The sequence below is a fragment of the Rhipicephalus microplus genome, chromosome 6 (assembly GCF_043290135.1).
Source record: "Rhipicephalus microplus isolate Deutch F79 chromosome 6, USDA_Rmic, whole genome shotgun sequence".
Taxonomy (NCBI): Eukaryota; Metazoa; Arthropoda; class Arachnida; order Ixodida; family Ixodidae; genus Rhipicephalus; species Rhipicephalus microplus.
The window spans coordinates 59,382,597-59,404,274 of NC_134705.1; the positions used below are offsets into that span (position 1 = coordinate 59,382,597).

The 21,678-nt window shown below is 43.6% G+C and overlaps 1 protein-coding gene across 4 annotated transcripts in view; it reads right to left on the reverse strand.

The window, feature by feature from the left end:
* Positions 1-1,022: 1,022 nt before the first annotated feature.
* Positions 1,023-21,678, reverse strand: part of LOC119167632 (uncharacterized) — a 73,630-nt gene continuing 52,974 nt past the window's right edge. For 2 of the 4 annotated variants that reach the window (XR_012883876.1, XR_012883874.1), the window contains 5 exons: positions 14,147-14,282; positions 11,767-11,903; positions 10,965-11,032; positions 2,840-2,926; positions 1,023-1,235 (listed from right to left, as the gene is read on the reverse strand). The gene's annotated coding sequence lies outside the window, so the exon portion shown is untranslated. The remainder of the gene's footprint in view (positions 1,236-2,839; positions 2,927-10,964; positions 11,033-11,766; positions 11,904-14,146; positions 14,283-21,678) is intronic. The other 2 variants (XR_012883875.1, XR_005109271.2) reach the window with 2 other exon arrangements.

A 21,678-nucleotide genomic window follows, 5' to 3' on the forward strand; every position in this document is an offset into this window, starting at 1 on the left:
CACACGCACACTTTCTTACGGCTGGCGCTTCGTGTCTACTTCCCACCTTTAACCACCTCGAGTTCATGGTATATACTACTTCACTGTATTTATGGCACTGCGGCCCAACGCTCGCTAAATCTTTCTAAAACTGAGGAGGTTACACCCAGCGAGTATAATAACGTAGAAACCTTTGCTTGTCAGATAGTGCTCAATGTACATGCCAGTGGCTGCTAATGGCGATCGCAGCATGCGAGTTAACTAAAAGCCGAATGCTCCTGTCTCTCATTCCCCATAAGCAACCATTGGTATGTACATTGAGCATTATTTTTTATTGTTCAACAATGCAGAGAGGAAATCTCCCACTGGCACTACCTTGGAGGTCAAAGTGTAACAATCGTTACACACTACGACTACGAGGGACGAACGGGTACCCCTATAAGGAGCTTCGCCCCTAAAATTATTTGATTTTATTTGATTTGCTGCGGTGGTGCACAATTTCTTAAATAAAAAATAATCTGCGTTAGTTTTTGACAGATATTTCGCAAGTGTGACATGAATGAAATGAAAAATCTCTATCGCACAACAATGAAAGCCTACATAGCACGGTTTAAGTACGAGGCATATTCCGACTTTGCAAAAAGTTTACCCAAAACACGTGTCGTGATGATAGCGGGATGTGCTTTTCCTGAGGGTGTTTTGAACGCTATTCAAAGCTAAAAAAGTACAATACTGCATGCTGGGGCCACTCGGAAAAGTGTGCTGCAAGACACAAAAAGGGAATTTTTTCAGTGAAGTACGCTTACGCATCACCCGAACAACACTCAAACAAGATTCTGCGCGGATACGAGTTTTGATTTCAAGTTAGAGCAATAATTTACTATTGAAATCTCGGTAAACGTGCCAAACTGTTACAAAATCCAGACGTCGACAGAATCGCGAACTTATACACCGACGCAGTTTCAAGACCTCATGTTGATATTGCTACGTACCAGTGCAACAATGGCTGATAACCCAACGCACCGTAAAACTTCACCCACTCATTCACACCGCCACAAATAATTTATTTCATTCGTACAATCTCCTCCGCTGTAAAAAACGCGTACGTTTGTTTAGCGCATGCCATACGTTGCACCCTTTTTCATAGATAGTTTTTGCTTTAATCCTGTACGTTAGAAACTTGAGGACACATCTGGCACTCGGGCCTTGTGTTATGTAGGAGTCCTTTACACGAAGATCGTAAATGGGACGGCCATCTGGAAAAGAACGTAACTGAAGAAATAAGAGTCGTCTTTTTTAAAACTCATCACTTCATGATAGTCATCATGAAAATTCATTAGTAAAATTTATTTAAAATGGCTTCTTAGAGCTTGCGTTGAGTACTAGAAAGAGACAGAGAGAAAGAAGGAAGGCAGGAGGCAGACAAACGGAGAAGGCAGGGAAGTTAACCAGAAAGACACCCGGTTGGCTACCCTACCCTGGGAGATCAGGGAAGGGGACAAGATAGATGAAAAAGAGGAAAAATGAGGAAAAGAAAAGAGAGAGATGTACAGTAAGTTCAGTGCTGGCTGTAGAACTTCACCGCAAGTCAGAGGCGTTAACAGAAACCCGTCATCCTCAAAAAGTAGAGCAGGGCTTTCAGCAAAAGAAAGGCAGGGAGGTTAATCAGGTCACACCTGGTTGGCTACCTTAAACTGTAGAGCGGACAAATGGTTGCTCATTAGAATAAAAATGCGTTGATTGATATGTGGAGTGTAACGTCCGAAAACCAACATATGATTAGGAGAGACGCCGTAGTGAAGGTCTCCGGAAATTTTGACCACCTAGGGTTCTTTAACGTGCGCTCAAATCGCAGCAATTGTTATGTAAGTTTTAACGTCCCAAAATTACCATATGACTATGAGAGCCGCCGTAGTGGAGGGCTCGTAAATTTCGACAACCTCTGGTTCTTTAACGTACTTCCAAATCTGAGGACATGGGCCTACATCGCCTCCATCGAAAATGCAGCCACCGCAGCTGGGATTATATCTAGCGACCTGCGGGTCAGCAGCCGAGTACCTCAGCGACAAGACCGCCACGGTGGGGCATTATCAGAATGCGGCGAAGCCTGACAGGTGAATGATGCTTAATCACGCGATCATATTCTACTCTTGAAGGCAGTCCTCAGCACTTGTTAACCTTTCTGATATGTGAGAAATTGAGATTGATAACCACAATAGTCACGTCCACTTAGCAGAATTTCGGTGATTTCTTTACAACTTCATGTTTTGTTTCAGAACCCCGACAACTATAAAAAATTCATGTAGATTCAGGCCATTGTTTCGTTGCAATAACTCACCCCTTGAGAACGCACGTGGCAGTTGAAGTTCAATCAATGAAGGAAATTATTTCTTATTTCATTAATGATTATATGTCTCACTTTCTGTTTATAGTAGTCGCCTCTACATTTCCCACGTAATGTGATATTGTCGCAAAGAAAATATTGAAATAATCATGAAGAAAGCCTCTGGCAAGGCTCTGGGCTTACCTTAAATATTATCAGGCTCATAGCACTTACATCAAGACTAGTAAAACTCTTTGAAAGAGTTTTTAAATGTCGTGTACATGACTGGATGTCAGAGAAAATGAGACTGAGCGCATGCCAAATTGGATTCACTTGTTGTTTCTCCGCTTGGGGTGCGCACACTCATCTCAAAAGTAGAATTCAGCTTGCTCGATACCAGAAACAACACTCCGCTTTGGTAACTTTTGATATTATGAAAGCTTATGACAGTGCGGAGCAAGTTAAACTGCTAGATTAGCTTCAGAACTTACGACGGCCTCAGTGCCTCAATTATTGCAAATGAAAACATAAACGCACCTCCTGTACTCGTCTTCACTCGAAATATGGCGCAGCCGCCATTTTTATCATAGTAAAGCATAATCTCCATCTGTTCGAAATGGTTAGCTGAAACAAAGGGGAAGATAATTCATGACCACAATTTCGCAAGCATGATATCTTTTAGCTGGTGAGCTGGCAAACCACACTGCTCTGACAATGGCCAAAGGTTGGTGCGTTTATTGCTATTATAGCCGAAGCAGCACCCAAAGCGAAGGTCTGCCTTACCATCACCGTCCAATTCAGTGGACCATCCGAACGCTCGAAGTACATGTTGCTGCTCTAACACGCGCAGCTGCAAGTGCGAATTGCATCAAGTGAAGTGGAGTTCAGCAAAAGAGGCGGTGACTCAGCGTCATCCTTTTCTTCACGCCTCCAGTAAAGGTATCACGTAACATCACGTAAAAACACTCACGAGCCTTCAATTCACATAACATTCCGTACCTACTCTCGTTGCTAAAAAATCCGTGAGGTTACAAAACATACCAGTTTCACAACACGTAACAGCTAGTAACGTTACATGTTCCCTTCAAAACCACAGGGCATGTGCGTAGCGTGGGACAGTTAACCGAAGCAAGAGTTAAATAGCCAAGTCAAGCCATAATTAGTACTACGCGCAAAAAATATTGCATCTGCAGCAAAAGCTGGACATAGGCAAAACTTAGGCAGGTTATACACTTGCTACACTGATCGTCGCAGCCTTTGGCCACATGTCCAGGCGGCGCGCTTTTTTATACAGTACCAAATGGACAGGATGCTCTGTACTTCGGCTTCGTTTCCCAGCTTTCGAAAGCGTAATGCCATGAACAGGGCAAGAAGTACAATTGAACACCACCGATGATGAACCGAGACTTCCGACTAAGGCGGATGATCGACGCAATCAGCGCGATGGCGCTGGGAAAGAAACGAACAACAAACCACGTCATCAGGGGCCCTTCGACTCACGACTTGACGACGTTGAAGGACTAGGACTGAAACGTGCTACTGGGTGAACTCCGGTCATTAGGAATATTAACCAAGTGAGCACTCGTACACAGACGGAATCAATGCCCATTGGTGAACTTGCCGATCATATTAACATATTGAAGATAAGCCTATCTACGATAAGAAAGACGACGCTTACCGACGTCAGCGATGAAATAGAAGCGCATGTTCTGGATGATAACCTTGAGCACACAATTCAAAACGACTTACAATCTCTATATACCGTCGTCCTCGTGAAGTCTTAAACTCGACGCATTTTATCCGTGCCTCAAGAAGTATCTGCGCACGCGTCTCAGCAACGCAGATAAGCTACTAAAGCTCGATGAAGCCAACTTTCATCGTGACCCCATTAAAGGGCATCAATTTTAGTGAGCTATTCATCGGATCTGACATCTGTCAGAGGTAGAGAAATTCATATATCTCATGAGATACCCAGCGAGTAAAGCGCTAGACGTCATGAGAGCCTGGCCACAACAAACGAATGCTATAGCATAGATATAGACCTTCTCATAGACAGATGCTGTCATCAGTCACTGATTGATAATAACTACATGCCCCTGCTAATGAACCTACCTAAAGTCCACTCGTTGCGAGCATTTCAAAAAAGCTCAAAGGTCATATCAAGAAGTGGAAATACGGGTGAGATACCATCATGAGCTTTGCAATCAAGAGCATAGAACGATACTGAAAACGGTAACAATGCAGATGTTGTTTTACAAGAACATTGTCTTGTAGAAAATAAGTGCTTCAAGATTAAAAACTACCGCACATTTTGTTTAGAGCCCTTAACTCAGGGTGGTTGTTTGGCAATATTTATAGAATTTAAAATCGCTCATAGAGCAAAAGTTATATATCAGACAATGACTTCAGAAAGGGCGCTTTAAGCATTACAAATGGCGATTCCTGGGCTCCTCTCATTCTCGCTATTTTCCCGCAGGTGTTCAGAATTATGCCCTTCTACATATTGTAGTTTCATATTGCTGAAGACATGTTGTATTTGTGGGCGATTTCTATCGTGATCATATTTTGTGCGGTTTAGAACTGATTTCAATGGCGAGCGTCTGTGGGACTGAGTAAATAAGATTACCTATGCGTAAACACAGGAACTCCGATTTTTATGTGTAAACAGTCCTATTCGGTGCTTGATCTGACTTGTTCTAGTGCTAACATTTCCATTTCATCATGGTCTGCGACTAACTCTGGCACGAGCAGCGACCATATGCCTACATTATTTTAGATAATTTGTCCAGGAAGTTCTACGATTAGACCATCATTTACGCATGTAAATTTCAGTACATTTGATAGATTCCTACGAGGCACTGTGTCTAACCGAATAAATGATTGGGAATCAGACTCCATCAGTTTAAGTGTCATTTTAAGAGACTCGTTGAATTGAATATGTACAAGTTCACCATGGGAACCACTAAAACTTCTACCAGCTTTTGGTGGAATGCGATCTGTACACGGGTTTATAGGCTAAAAAAAGCTGCAAGGAAAAAATGGTTTCCAACCAGCGTCCTCGCAGCTGGAGTGACTACAAGTATGCATAGGTCAGCAATACTTGTGGAGCTCACTCAGACTCACTCAATAACTATATTTTTAGCTTTCTACTCACGCACACTCAGACTCAGGAAATGTTTTTGAGTCGGGCTCGCTCGAACTCGCACTCACGAAAGTTTTCTTCAGCCGGGCTCATTCAGACTCCAACTCACGAAAACACAACTCACCTGTACTCACTCAGACTCAGGCTCACGGCTTGATTTGAGTCTGAGCGAGTCCGGGAGAGTAGACTCTTGAGCTTAGAGTCGGCTTCTCCGACCATGGTGTCAATGCTCTTTATCACCTATATAACACGTAATCGGGGCTGTTTTTGGTGCCGCTATACATAAGAACTCGGTGCTTCTAAATCAGTCAGGTATTTTTGGCGGAAAGATGACAACATAATATATATTAATCCAGATATTTCCTGTAAGAGTCGGTGGGGAAGCTCAAGGCCAACCCCTTACGTAATTCGCGCCTCAAATTAAGAAATATTCAAACGGTGCATAAAAGACACCGTTTGGAATACCTGTGAGCAAGCATGAGTATAAACGTGAATTCAATTAAGGCTCATAGTAACGCTCAAGGTGACTAAATAGGGCCTTAAGCCAGCAAAAGAAAGTGGAACTCACTCAGACTGACTAAAGAGAATTTTATTATTATATGCTATATAAAGAGATGTTGGCTCACAAGTATGTCACCGGATACTCCTTAGCCCTTGAGTGAAAGTTTAAAACGTATCTTAAAGGAAAACAAACAAAGCTGTGCATGAAATTAGAACACTCGAGTACACATATGCAAAAAAGCACACGCACATATCGCAACACAATGATAAAGAAATGTTCAAAAGTCAACGAATGAAGTCTCTCACAATGTCCCTCGTTAATATTCTGTCCTACCAGCACAAAACAGCAGAGCACGCGTCTGGTACTTATGAAGATGTAGTCGCTCGTATGTACAAAGCAGTCGACACATCATTCACTTCAGCACACATATATGATGAGTGTTATATAATACTGCACATAATAAGTACATATGTCATAAAAATGAAAGTTCATTATTCATTAGTACTTCTCAGCAATTCCGCTGTCTTGTAAGAAACATGTTAACGTTTTTAAAGCGTGCGCCTGTAAAACTTCAGTTGGCCACGGACCCAGAAGTTTCTTCGTGCTATATGGTCTGCGGTCTGATGCCAATAGTTCCAATTTGAGACGGTGTCTCGGCGTGTCATGATGTGGGCAGTCTATAAGTTGGTGACATGCGTCTTCATCTATAAATGCACATTCGCATTTGGGAGTTTCAGCTCTGCCAATTCTGTGCGAAAATGTTTTGTGTATGCGGTGCCTAGCCTCAACCGGTGAATAAGAGTTTACACACTTCTATCTAATGCAAGCGTAATATCGAATCCAATGAATAGATCAATGTGATATAAATCACAGCTCTTTGTACTTTGGTCAAACCAAGCAGTTTTGCTCATTCTGAAAGTTGTAGCCTTTATAATGCAACGCAATTCATTATTCGAAATCGGTAAACAAACAGTAACATGTTTACGATGTGCCTGCCGTGCCGCTTCATCGGCAGCTGTTTTTCTAGGAATGTAGCAATGGACAGGTATCCACTGGAATTTATTCTCATGTTGCGCCTTGCTTGCTTTGGTGACCACAAATTTTTGTCGTGTTTGTACTGGAGAGTGATCTTAATGTGACCTGTGAATCGATAAAAAGTACTCATCTTCTCGTGTATGCTGCCGAGTTTTGAAACTTTATAGCATACAAAATAGCAAAAAGCTCAGCGGTAGTAGATGACGCCTTGCGACATAATTTAAATATTTTTTAATATTGAACTGTGGTATAATAAATGATGATGTTTAAAACGTTGTAGTACTTGAGCCATCTGTGTAAACGTGTATGTACCCTGGGTACCGAATCTGCATCTAATAAAGCGCTAGTTATTGAGCAGCTTGTATGAACATGTTTCTCTCTCTGATACTGCCATCTACGCAGAATTCAATGCTTGGTATTGCAAGCAGCCATGTAGGATAGACCACTTCAGAGCTCCTGAATTATTTTCTGCGTAATATATATAGATTACTATGTATTTCTTCAAGAGCATTGCTTTTATCCCTTCCTAAAATATCTAGTGCCAATGGATAGTGCTTGTGTTGCGTCTGTAAGCGAAAAAAATAGCGGCATGTTTCGATTGTTCTCATGACTGGAAAGGGTGGTTGTCGAGCCTCTGCTGTGACAAGCTTGCTGGAAGTCACTCGTAGAACACGTAGGCAGATGCGCAGTGCCCTAGCTAATAGTCTTTGAAGTCACTCCTCTGAAGTGCGGGAAAGGCCGTGTAAGACTGTTGCAGAATATGCAACTTTTTGTCTTATTAAAGCATTGTGAACAGCGAGCATGGATGATACAGATCCGCCACATGATGTCCCAGCGATTCTGCGGAGTTTATTCACTAAACAATTCACCTCGTTTTCGAGTTCCTTTATGTGAGATGTCCAAGAATTACTCCGAGAAACCAATGCTGTGTCGCAGTCATCAGTGATTTTCGTTCTAAATTGAGATAAGTTTTTTAATTTCTTACGGGTGAAGGGCAATGCAGCTGTCTTTGCGTACAACAAAATCATTTATTTTTCTTTTAAATATCGGTTAATAATATTTATGCCGTCTTGCAATGCAATTTGAATTACCCGAACGTCCGTGCCAGATGCCCAAATGCACACATCATCTGCACATAAGGAGTATTTCAACCTAGAAGGCAGTCTTTTTGATAAATCAGTCACAACGCAGCTGAGAAGGAAAGGGCTGAGCACGCTTCCTTGTGGAACTCCCTGTTGGACGTCGTGTTCTGCACTTTTCCCTTCGCTCGTCTGAATGAATATATTGTGACCTGATGAAAATTTAGAGATCCACCGCAAAGACCTGCCGGACAGTCCGAGTTCCAACATACTCAGCACAACATGAGTGTAACTGACTCTGTCAAATGCCCTTTTGATGTCCAAGAACACTGCGACCGTCAAACTACCACAGGCGCGTTCATGCTCCACATACGTTGCTATGTACAGTATTGCACCCATTGTGCATTTCTGTTTCCTAAAACATGTTAAGTAGTGGGAGAATACACCAGTTCTATTGCACCACCACTGCAGGCGCACAATAATCATTTGTTTCATTACCTTACATAGACAGCTTGTCAGAGTGATTGGGCGGAAGGATTCAAGGCTCAAGGGCGCCTTAGCCGGTTTTAAGATCGGAATGATGGCAGAAAACTTCCAAGAAAGATATTTTGCACTTTGGACTCACTCGGACACAGGCCCACCCAAATTTTCCTGGAGCGTACTCACTTGGACTAACACTCACGAAATTTTTTGAACTGGCCTCATTCAGTCTCAGGCTCGCAAAATTAATACTCACCTGGACTTACTCAAACTCACAGCTTGGTTTGAGTCTGAGTGAGTCCGAGTGAGTTGACCCAGGAGTAAGTTCGCCGACCTATGCAAGTATGCGAACGCTTTTTTTAAAAGAACCATTGCTAATGCGGAAGACAAATTTGACAATGAACAATCTGACTTCCTTTCAGAGACAGTCAATAAAGGAGCATTATTTTCCTTTCTGAGAGAGACAGAGAGAGAGAGAGAGAGCTTTAATTAAGAGAACCAAGAAAGTTCTTCCAGTACTGAAAAACGTAGAACCTGTAGAATCAACACTAGGTGAATGAAGGGTTTTCTGGAAGATGTAGCTCAGGGCCTCAAAAATGTCTTCACGACTATTTCACTATACCAACTCCAGTCCCTCTCTAGAGGTGATGGTTCTGCATAAGCGACAGCTGCAGAAATGTAGTACAAACGCTACCCATTCCGTCTGCTCTTGATGGCATGACGATGTTAATAAAATCAGTACGTAACTTACCCCCTTGGCTTACTCGAAATCGTTCATCACTTAATTAAAAGTTCGTGAATCTCACCCAATCGCCGAATCGCCAAAGATATTACATTATCAAAAAAGCAAGCCACATGAGTTTACCCTAAATATCATCAGGCCGATAGCACTTACATCAAATGTAGTAAAACGCTTAAAGAGTTTTTAAAAGTCGTGTAGATGGCTGAATGTCGGAGAAACTGAGACGAAGCCCATGTCACATTTTATTCACACGTGGTTTCTCCGCTTGGGGCGCTCTCGTTCATCACAAAAGTAAAATTCAGCTTGCTCAATACCCGAAACCATATTCCACTTTGGTAACATTATATATCACGAAAGCTTGTGACAATGTTGAGCAAGTGGAACTGTTAGATTCGCTTCACAACTTAAGACTTTCTCAATACTTTGGGCCTTCGGTTTATGTTTTCCTAATTATAGAGAATTTCGCTGCTTGCAGTCTGGTGTTATTTTTTTCAAAATACAGGCACACGAGGGGTATACCGCAAGGGTCAGTATTATTACCTTTATTATATATTGTACTTCTATGCATTATTCCCATACAGCAGGATGTACAGGTCTATGTGTATGTCGATGACCACAGTTTTTGCTGAATCGGTGGGCAGTCACCCAATTTACCTAATTCTGCGGGCATATATGAATAACCTGAAAATGTGGCTGGAGGGTATTAACTTATCACTCAACGTCGTGGAAAGCGCAATCGTAGATTTTGCGAAAATTGCCCCGGTACGAATTTCATTAATGTGCTGACAACATATCATACCTCCGGTCGAGTTACTTAGGTACTTGGGGTAACCTACATCGAAACACTTAACTTGAGTCCCCACATAGAAAACATGGCTGCTAAAGGAGCACGTGCCATAGGGATGCTGCGCAGGCTCAGTAATTATCGTGCTGGTTTGCGTAAAGACTTGCTCGTAATGGTTTTTTGCATGTAGATTCGGCTCATGTTATAATTCGGCTGCGTTTTGTTTTTCAGCGCCCCGGCCTATAAAGTTATACTATTGGTTTTCTCAGAAAATGAATCGTTACGCTTATGTCTGGGGCTACCTAAATGGGTTGCGAAGAATATTTTATATGAAAAATTACGCTTTCCTTTTATCAGACAAAATCTTTATGAAAAAATTTCTATTTTAATAGTACGAATATTTCTAAAACACTCGGCATCACCTCAGAGGAGGTCACGTATGTGCTCACTAACAAGCAGACCTCATTTTTTAACCACAAATGGTCTGGATTAAGGTGCGCCCAAGTTATTCTTACACAATCTTTTGGACCCTCTATAACTTAACTTTGAGAAGGACTTGTACTCAACACTGTAAAGCAATTAGGATTGATTTTGTTTGTTTACATCCCCAGAACGCAAAAAATTACCATATCAATATCTAAATGGCATTTTTGAAGATGATCGGCTTATTCTGGGTACAAACATTGTGATAGCAACTGATGCTTTGGTTTGTGAAGAGAAGGCAGGTGTAAGAATAGTATCATCTTCTCTTAATCAGGCTTTCTCAATTCGGTTACACGACTTTACCTCTATTTACCAAGCTAAACTAGTGGCAACAGTTATAGCAATGCGTTTATTGCCGCAGTTTCTATCAGTGGTGGTAAAAACACACACGCACAATCAAGTATTCTTAACATACCTGCATGTCGAAGCGCCATTCGGTCCGTCATCTTCGCAAAAAAACGTCCTTCGAAGGCAATATGTACACTATAGGAGCACAAGAAAAATAAAACGAGTTCTCTGTTCATCTGCACAATAGGCAAAATATTCAGTCGAGCCATCTCCGCGAGGGTGCCAAAGTAACACTGCGGGGGTTGTCTTTCCCTGCCTGCCTAAAAATTTTGGCGGCACAGCTGCAGCTACCAGCGGAAAAGCACCGTCAATTGGTTTCTTCGACCTACTTTGCCTTATCTTTCTCACAAAAATTTCGAGCGACTACGATAGATGCTTGACTGGTGATTGTTATTTATGCCTCTGCATAATATACGTAATGCGCTGACGAACTCCAAACAAGCATGGCGTGACCCCGGTGTACAATATTCTCCGACTATACTGTATGCCTAGTGCCAAATCCTTGTAGAAGTGCTATTCTAGACAAACCAGCCTTTTTTTTTTCGAGTGGGCTTATTTGACTGCTTAGTACGTTCATTTTCTTAAACGTATTGGCGGGCAAGTTGGTAAGACTCTACAGTATATGGCAGCGCACACCCGGTTGCACAAAGAACATGCACACAAGCGCTTGCGTTGTCCCTATGTGCGCGCGTTATTTGTGTAACCTGGTGTCCGCTGTCGTATGTGATAGTGTTTATCTAGTTCCCTGTCCCCAGGCATTTGTTCTTCAAGCTTTACCGAAACACCATGTTGACACCGCATTTCAGCTCAGCATGGCCAAAGAGGGTAGACGTAACTGAAGAATGCACAACCTTTTTTTTGTGTCTTACCTTTCATGCCCTAAGTAAAACCGCCGATCAAAGAAGAGTGATGTGGTTGTCGCATATTTCTTTATGTCCACTTTGCACTCAATATATCTTCTGTCGTTCGTATCATACGTCCAAATATTTTCTGATGTATTAACGAACTGGAAAGGTGTAAACAGTTGCTATATTCATCACCAGACATTGCTACTATTCTTAGTACGTTCTCGATGCCGCCATGGTGAGACTGTTTTCTGCCAAAGCTAATGCTCTTACTGCTTTGTCAATGAAGGATCAGAAAACATATTCACCTGGTAGCTTTCATTCACTTCATTTTTGCAGCATGAAGTAATCCTGTGTAAGGTTAGACACTTTCTCTAATCCCGGCTTGCATCTGCTTCCCTATCCTGAATTCACATGGATAGAAATCTACAAAGGATGCGGGATGTGGTAGCTCCTAGGGCTTCTGCAATCTGATTCTGGAGCTGGAGACTGTAAAATGCACCAGTGATTTGGCCCCACGTCGGCACTTCAGGCTCGCTGTCGACTGTGGGTGCATCCAAAGTGTACGGTCACATGAACGTGCTTAAAGATGCCGAAACATTGAGATACACCCGCACAGTAAAAATCAGCATCTTCAGCCGTCTGATTACGTCCACTACAAGACAAAGGCATCTATCAAGTTCCGCCAGTCAACTCGCATTTGTGCTTGCTGCTGCCAATTTATACCCGCAAACTTCTTAATCTCATCTGCCCGCACAACTTTTTGTCTGACCCTCACCAGCTTGCCTTCTCTGGGATTCTAGTCACTTACTCTTAATGATCAGTGGTTATCCTGCCTACGAGTTACGTGCCCGGCCCATGTTCATTTTTTGTTCTTAATTTCAGTCATGATAGTCTAGACCCTTGTTTGTTTTCCCTCACCCACTCTGCTCTCTTCTTGTCTCTTACAGTTTTCCTTCATTTTCGTTTCCACCAATCGCTGCGTCATCCTCATTTTAACGTAAATCCTTTCTGTAAGCTCCCAGTTTTCTGCTCCGTAGGTACATACCAACAAGATGAAGCTATTATATACCTTCTTCTTGAAAAATAGGGGCAATCTGCCAGTCATGATATTAAAAAGCTTGTTGAATGTGCTTCAACCCAGTCTTCTCCTTCTAATTACTTCAATCTGGTGGATCGGCTCCACGGTTACTACCTGCCCTAAGTAGACGTACTATTTTATAACTTCAAGTGCACTGCTAGTTATATCGGAACGCGGTTCGCTTCCGAGATTATTGCACCCAATTTTCTTTTTCTGCAGATGAATTTTAAAATCTACCTTTATGCTCTCCTTGTCCAGTTTAGTAATCATGAATTGCAATTTCTCCCTTCAGATACTCCGCAATCAACTACCATCATAGCGCTTCATAAAAAATCATAAAAAACAGCGGCAGAATATCAATAAAGAAGGGTGAAAGAGAACAGGAGACGATCTCGCCAATGCTATTTTCCGCGGGCTTACACAATGTTTTCAGAGGCCTAGAATGGGAAGAATTAGATATACGAGTTCATAGAGAGCACCTCAAAGTGGGAATGGTTAATTGCGAACCCAGTATATAACACATATTTTTAACGAATTATATAAGCGAATGCTTCGTGGTCTCTCACGAAATTTAAAGCTCTAAGCTGCGTTAGAAGTAGACTATTGCACTCTAAATTAGAGTATTGCGCAAAACCTAAAGTATTATAGATAACCTAATAAATTGACTGCTCAAAATGCAAGCATTCTGCCTAAGTGTTAGAGCACTTGGTGATAATTCACGGTCAAACTTCGAGAAACAATACAGTTGGGCCAGAGGTTTTACTTCTGTGAAAACGTTGGCAGTATGTATTCCTTGAGCAATAATAATGATTTGTGTCATGTTCTGAACAATGCGATTCCAGCGGCAGTGAGTGGGATTATGCAACGAGGAATAGCGGCATAACTTACTTCTTATTATCAGGTCATTCGCTTGAAATTTACAATAATCGAAGCGAACTTACTTTTACCTACCAAGACATTTATCCTATACGCACAACAAAATAGGCTCACGATAATCATGGTCGTGGCACATAGATCACTTGCACAGGCAATGATAGATACCTTGCTTCAGTGCCTGCAGGCAAGACTACAACGAAGGTTCACTGTGAAGCATCCACATTTCTCACATGTTTACGCTCCAATATTGCACACCTACTACTCTCACACAAATTATAACACTGTGCATAAAAATGACAATGCTGATTTTCAATGTATATGAAAATCATAATAAACATAAGAGTCTCTAAAAAGGATTACTAAGACATGAATTATCCTAATAAATGTTCTGTTTCAGTAAAATAAATCACAGTGTCAAAATATCGATGGTTCATAAATCTATATTACCTTTGCTATATTCCATGTCTTCGATAGGTGTACGGGCCATATACATTCCACCACCATTGAAGAGGCAACAAATAGGACGGTTGTCGAAAGCTTTGCACTCATCTTGCTTATTCCGAAATCCTCCGATAACTATAGTCTAGAGGGCAAACACAAACAGTAGAGTTTGCGAAGCGCATACATCCGTCCACTTTGAGTGCCTATCAACTATTAGTTTATATAGCGAACAATGTAGAACGATTTATACAATAGGCAATCAGCACGAGAGCCTTAAGTATATACTGTTCCTTTTTGTTATGCAGTGTTGTGAAGCAATTTGCCATCAGCGATTCACACGATCGGAGTTGTTTCAGCTGTGGGTAAAATTCAACGGGTAACTGAAGAATCTGAGTGAAAAGATATTCATTAAACAAGCCATCTCGCGCTTAAGAGGTGTGCGCACGAAGGACAAAGTTTTATGCCACTCATGGTCCCCAATGAATAATAAAAGAAACTTCAAGCGATTGTACAAGCCTTCGCTTTGGTCTCTGGCTTTCCAGGAGTACAGGTCGGCAGAAAAATTCGAATTTGACGTCAGAGGTCTTTCGCTGCAACTATCGTCAAAACAGTGCCTGGTCCTACATTTCACACAATAACGAGACAGGTCCTACTAGGTGAAAATGTTGGACCAAAATAACCGTTGCCACTCAAAGGTATCGGAGACGCGGGGATCAAAAAAACAAAACACCACTTGAGGACGTTACCATTGGTCATGTCTTCATTTCTTCCCAGATTCCCAACCTTTGTGGTGTCACCCTTACAGTTTCCTGTATATTCTTTAGAGGGACCTCTGGCACTAGTGTCTATGGGAGCTGCAACGCACGGCACTCTAACAAGCATGGTAAGTACACGAATTTGTCTAATCTTCATACTTCTGGCTCTGTGCGTGCTTGTGTGGCTTGGAACTGTTCTGTCACGAAACAAGTATAATCGAATGTTCAGTGGTTGCGCTTCAGTAGCTTAATCTTTCGGCTTATCATTTCAAATTGGGTCACGAAGTTCAAAATGGTTCATTCTTTCCTTCAAACCGAAACCGAAACGCAGGAACACACGAAGCCACAAGTTCGATTCACGTCCCGCAAGTACGAAGACTATGAGCAAATGCGTGTACAATTTATCATTCCCATGATCGCTGAATAATCGCAGCGCCAAAGTCCCCTCTAGTCTTTTTAAGGAAACTCTGTGGCTGAACTATGACGTCACTCTTAACATGACGCCACACGATGACTTCATCGGATGACATCTTATCCTTTGTAAAATATCGTTGGCGCAAACTTCAAAGCAGACAAAAGAACAGACTCGGAAGAGCGCACAGTGCGCTTTTCGGAGTCTCTTCTCTCGTCTTCTTTCAAGTTTGCGCCAAGGATGTTTTACACAGCTATACGCTTACTAGCCCGACATTATGCGTTGCTGAGACCTCTTATTCGTCTCTAAGAGTGGGTCGATTGCGCACGCCGTGCAATACTAGGTGAGGTATCTCCACTCATTGAAACAGTGCAAAACCAAAAACATTCCGGGGGTCAATACATCGACTGAGAAAAAAAAACATGGTTGACCTCTTCATCTGAGAAATCGGTATACCACGTAAGTAAAGTCTCCTATCAGAAGTAGTTTAGCGCTTACTAAGCATTGATAGAAGAGAGCTTACACAATGTCGGTTCGTGTTCTACAGCTGAATTTAAGCACAGCTTTTTGCAAGCGCATCAACGTTAACGCTTAACAATACATCTCCATCCCGACATCTAACGTCCATGGTTATTTATCGATTAATGATGAAACATGCCCTTGTGGTCATGGATGTCTCTGGTATAGTTAACGGTGAGAAACCGGTGTGACAGACAAAAGGGCACGACTGATTTGACGCCAAACTTGGGCTAAAGTCACCTACTCGCAGCATGTTCGAGTTATTGAAAGCCACTGCCCGCTTGGAGAGAAACGCAACTCGCGTTGTGTCCTCTCTTGGCCGGCCCATATTTTTCGCGCGGTGAGCCTAAGCGGGAAACGTGAAGTTACATCAAGCGCGTTGCTCTATGCGTTGCAGAGCTGTTGTCGGTATGGATGAATGTCATGAGCTACGCCTACACTTTGGGTAAGGCCGCCACCTGGAAGGCGTTGACAAAATGGCACTTTTTTGGGGCACCGAAAGGCACCGAGATGAACAGGTGCGTAGAAAGGCACCGAGAAAGGCACCGAAATGAGCGGGCGTGTAGAAATCACACGTCGAAAGAACTAATTGTGGATTCCGCGATCATGATGCACTATTAATCTTTACCTAGAGAACTGTGGAGGGAAGAGGAAGATATTTTTATATCTTCCTTAGAGCATATCCACGAAGTAAATGATGATGAGTGGGGCGAAACATCCTTTCGTCCGCCCATCCATTCGTCTGTCTGTCTGTCTGTCTGTCTGTCTGTCTGTCTGTCTGTCTGTCGGTCGGTCGGTCGGTCGGTCGGTCGGTCGGTCGGTCGGTCGGTCGGTCGGTCGGTCGGTCGGTCGGTCGGTCGGTCGGTCGGTCGGTCGGTCGGTCAGTTGGTCGGTCGGTCGGTCGGTCGGTCGGTCGGTCGGTCGGTCGGTCGGTCGGTCGGTCGGTCGGTCGGTCGTTCGGTTCGGTCCATTCGTCCGTTCGTCCACTCATGAATTACACGAAAACCACTAAGGCATCTATAGTGATATTATTTCCAATGAGATGTACACGCAACGCCATCTATTGGGCAATTCATAAACTAGATGTGGCTGCATACTACTACTACTACTACTACTACTACTACTACTACTAATACCACTACTACTACTACTACAACTACTACTACTACTACAAAGGAGCGAACGATGCGCACCCTAAGGAGCTTCGCGCCTAAAAGGCGTGTTTTCTAAAGCCTACTAAGTATGTTGCCTTGGCGCGGTTCGTAGCGTGCCGGCAGCTGTTGTCGCGGACCGAGAAATCATGGGTTTGACTGCCGTCCCCGAAACTTTAAGGGCGAAGCTCATTTAGGCGTGGTCATGCGTCTCCTGTATGTAGCAGCCACCTCTCGTTTTAGTCCTTCGAGTGTCCACTGGATGACGGTACTTGTAGGTACCGCATGATGCGTTTCTTTAACCATATAAGGGCTGAACAGAATGGTTGCTGCGATTCCACGCTTCGTGAACCATTCCTTCGAGACTGGTACAAATGAAAGCAATAAACTCGTATGTCTACAGATCCGCAAAGTATATACAACCTCATGCATACCGAACTTTTTGTCGCATATTACAGACGCGAAATATTTGCGGATGCACGGACACTCAAAAAAAAAAAAATAAAGTGGCTGCTGAATGAGCTGCACTGTCACAAATTTCAGTTTTATCAGTGAAGTGAAGCGATGTCGCTAGGTTTTGGAAGGGCTCATTCAAATTAAGGCTTACTCGCATGCTTCCGGTACTGCGGCAATGAGCGTGAAACAGATCCGTAAGTTAGAAAATGAACTGACTCGGGGTTTAAAGCAAGCGCGCTGCACGAACATAGAATGCTCGCTGTAAGATCATGTGGCTCGTGGGCATGCGGGATGGAATACCTCCTCACCAAGAAACATTTCAAAGTGCAGTTCTTAGGCTCCCATTCCTGCGCTGAGCGGCGTCACTGTCGGTTCCGTAACCGATCTACATAAAAAATATCATTTATAAAGAAAAAAAAACAAAAATGAATGGGACTGGAAACCAGCCTCTCTGCCTGGGCGCCGGGCTTCAGCGTATCGGCCGGGGGGGGAAGGGGGCGGGACTCCCCCACTTTCAAAATTGGTCACGTGACTACACGCAGGGGAAACCAACAAGTAAGGCGTCTTTTTTCAACACAACAGTAATCACTCGATCATGTTCTCACGGGAAAATTAAATGGTTACGTGGCTAGGTTACAACAGGGAAATTTCGCCATTTCCGCTTTCCGCTGTGATGATTTCCCTTGTAGGTTTCTAAGTATACACACACACACACACACACACATAAATATATATATATATATATATACATATATATATATATATATGTGTGTGTGTGTGTGTGTGTGTGTGTGTGTGTGTGTGTGTGTGTGTGTGTGTGTGTGTGTGTGTGTGTGTGTGTGTGTGTGACGAGTGAGGCAGGCCTGCCCCTCCCACTCACGCAAGAGTTGCTACGCCACTGCACAGGCGTCGGGCATTCTTCTACACAACCAGGCCGGTATTTAAAATTCATTTGCGATAACACCCTATACAGGTCTCATGTCAGGCAAGCAATCGCATTTACCTAAGTAATATAGAGTGGCAAAAGAGTGAAATACCAATCAGCCATCCCTCAATGTTAATTTGGGAGCAAGGTTGTGATTTAGTGCTTTACCGCTACATTTCTTAATCGTCGTCAGCCACATGCAGCAGTAGCAAAGGATACATAATACAAAACACTACGTAGCTGGTACCTCGCTTTTACTCACAAAAAGGAATAATGGTATTGGGGGTGCTCCCTTACTTCACAAAAAATATGGTTTAAGGCGCATTCGATACTTTGCGGAAAGCCAAACCTTTAAACACAGATGACTTGCTCCCACACGAAGCTGCACTAAGAATCTGCATTAGGTAGTATCGCAATCGCCGGTGAACTCATGAGAATAAATTTTGTTTTCTCTTTCTTCTATGTCTCTCTTTCTTTCTTTATCCCTTTCTCTTCCGTGCAGCCCCACCGCAGTGGTCTAGTAGCTAAGGTGCTCGGCTGCTGATCGAATCCCGGCTGCAGTGGCTTCATTTTCAATGCTGGTGGAAATGCTGTAGGCCCGTGTGCTCAGATTTGGGTGCACGTTAAAGAACCCCACTTGGTCCAAATTTCACGAGCCCTCCACTACGGCATCTCTCATAATCATATAATGGTTTGGGGACGTTAAACCCCACATATCAATCAATCTCTTTTCATATCAGCTGCGTGATAAATGACGTCGACACTGACATCACAGACTCTGACCTGCAGAATCTTGTGACGTCGACAGCCCGAATCGTGACCATACGCCGCTTCGGGCAGTCTCGCTGCATCAAACTAGTATTTGATTCTGAGACTCTACCCCCTAGCGTGAAGGTTGGATACGTGAGACATCCCGTGCGCCCTTACGTGCCACGGCCTTTGCATTGTCACAAGTGCTGCAAGTTGGGACACGTCAGCGCAGTGTGCAAAAGTGGGACAACTTGCCAGCGGTGCGGCGGGTCTCATAACGTGGAAAACTGCGATACTGCTGTTCCATTGAAATGCCCAAACTGCTCTGGTGCACATGAAGCAACGTCGAAGGAGTGCCCGAAGAGCAAAGAAGAAATTCGCGTCCTGCGGAAGATGGTCAGAGACAACTCGACACACAGAGAGGCTGTCACGTCCATCCGCCAACACAGACGTCGTCCAAAACGTAGGCACCAGCGAAAGCATAGTGGACATAGGAGTGATGCATCACCATCAGCAACAGATGAACATACGCGTGCGCATTATCAGGCCGCTACACCCATGTCATACGCACCACGTCCCAGGGATGCAGAAAGTGGACCAACGCCCGCGTTGCACGCCGATGCTTCAGATAATGAGTGGCCTTCGCTACCGACCGGAGCAATAAAAAAAGACCACATCATGGGCTGCAACTTCAAAGAGGGCGGTAAATGATAGGAAAGACACTGAGAAGAGCCAAACTATGCTGAAGCATCTACTAAAATCTATTCGTGCGATTCTCAACGAGCTACACACACCAGGAGCAAAAACAGCAGTGCAGATCCTCAACGTACAGGAACCGCTACTGGTGACCCTTCCATAAACAATATGGGGAATTTCTTCAATGAACGTGTGCGCACCTCTGCTATAATGCAGTGGAATGCACGAGGTTTACGAAGCCGATTGTCTGACTTTCGACAACGGATGTTTAAATACAAATTTCCGTTGGTTATAATATGTGAGTCGAATATGATGTCGTCGTTTCGTATTTCCGGATACGTCACTTTGTGGTCACGTGATGATCGAAATACGAGCAAAGTAATTATATGCGTACGTCAAGATCTAACGTACGTGAGACATGCCGTGGCTCCTCATGCTTCTAACGACTATATTTGCCTATCTATAAAGCACAAGCGACGTTCAATATCAATCATTGGTGGATACATTCCTCCTAGAAGCCACGTGGACTGTTCCCATCTCTTGTCTGTGCTCCAAGCTTGCCCTGGACCACATGTATTAGTTGGGGATTTTAATGCACATCATCCCATGTGGGATTCTGCCTCAATGAACACCCGCGGTAGGGACATTGCCGATTTTGTGCTCAATCAGGGCCTGATGTCCATTAACGATGGCTCACATACTTACCTCCATGGCGCATCGTACAGCAGCTGTCCAGACATATGTTTTGTGAGCAGAAGTCTCTTGCCTACCACCTGTTGGTTCGTAGACGTTGAAACACATGGAAGTGACCATCTCCCTACATATATACAGCTAAAAGGATTCCGTCGTTCGACTCCCCTGCCTGTGAAAAGCGTAGACTGGTCATGATTCTAAGCTTCTGTAAATGCTCAGTGCGGGAACATTCAATGTATATCTGAAATAGACAGCCTAATTGCATCAGCCTTAATAACGCATACAAAACTTGTGAATGTGTCGCTACCAAGATCACAACTTGACGCACAATAAGAATACCTTCGTGCAATCTGTCGCCGGGCAGAGAGAAAATACAGCAGGACGAAATCCCCATCTGACCTATCTATAGCACGCCAAGCACAACGACATGTATTGCGACACCTCGATAAGCTCGATAGGCAACAGTGGAGGGTAATTTGTAGCTCTCTTGATCCCAGAAAACCCCTGTCTCGAATATGGCAAACTGTCCGAAGCCTTCAGACGCCCACTCAACAGTTGTGCCCTTTCCGATCTTTGGCTCTAAAGCAAGGTCGACCTGAAGTAGAGGTTGCAGAAGATTACTACCAATTACTCGTAGGTATGTCCTCCTCATCGATATCACCTTTGTGTTTAGCCTCATCACCATCCAGCGACGATCGCCTCGACTTACCATTCACAATGCACGAACTCGACGCTGCGATTTCTGCGCCCCGACGGTCGTCCGCACCAGGGCCTGACGGAATTACTTATTCGGCTCTATATCACCTCAGCCAGGAAGCAAGGCAGGCTCTCTGGTCGTTCTACAACTCTACGCGGGAAGCAGCGACAGTCCCAGAGAGTTGGAAGTGCAGCCGCATAGTGGCCCTACTGAAACCAGGCAAGTGTTCACACGAGTTGTCTTCTTATAGACCCATTGCCCTAGCCAGTTGCATCGGTAAGGGGATGGAACGCATGGTGCTGGCAAGATCAGAATGGCTGCTGGAGAATAATGTCGGCTTACCAGATTTTATAAATGGCTTCCGTAGAGGTCGATCATCTATAGAAGGTGTTGTAGATCTAGTTTCTTCTGTTGAAAAGGAAAGACAACGTCGGAGATTGGTAGGGGCCATTTTCTTAAATATAAAAGGCTTGTACGATAGCGT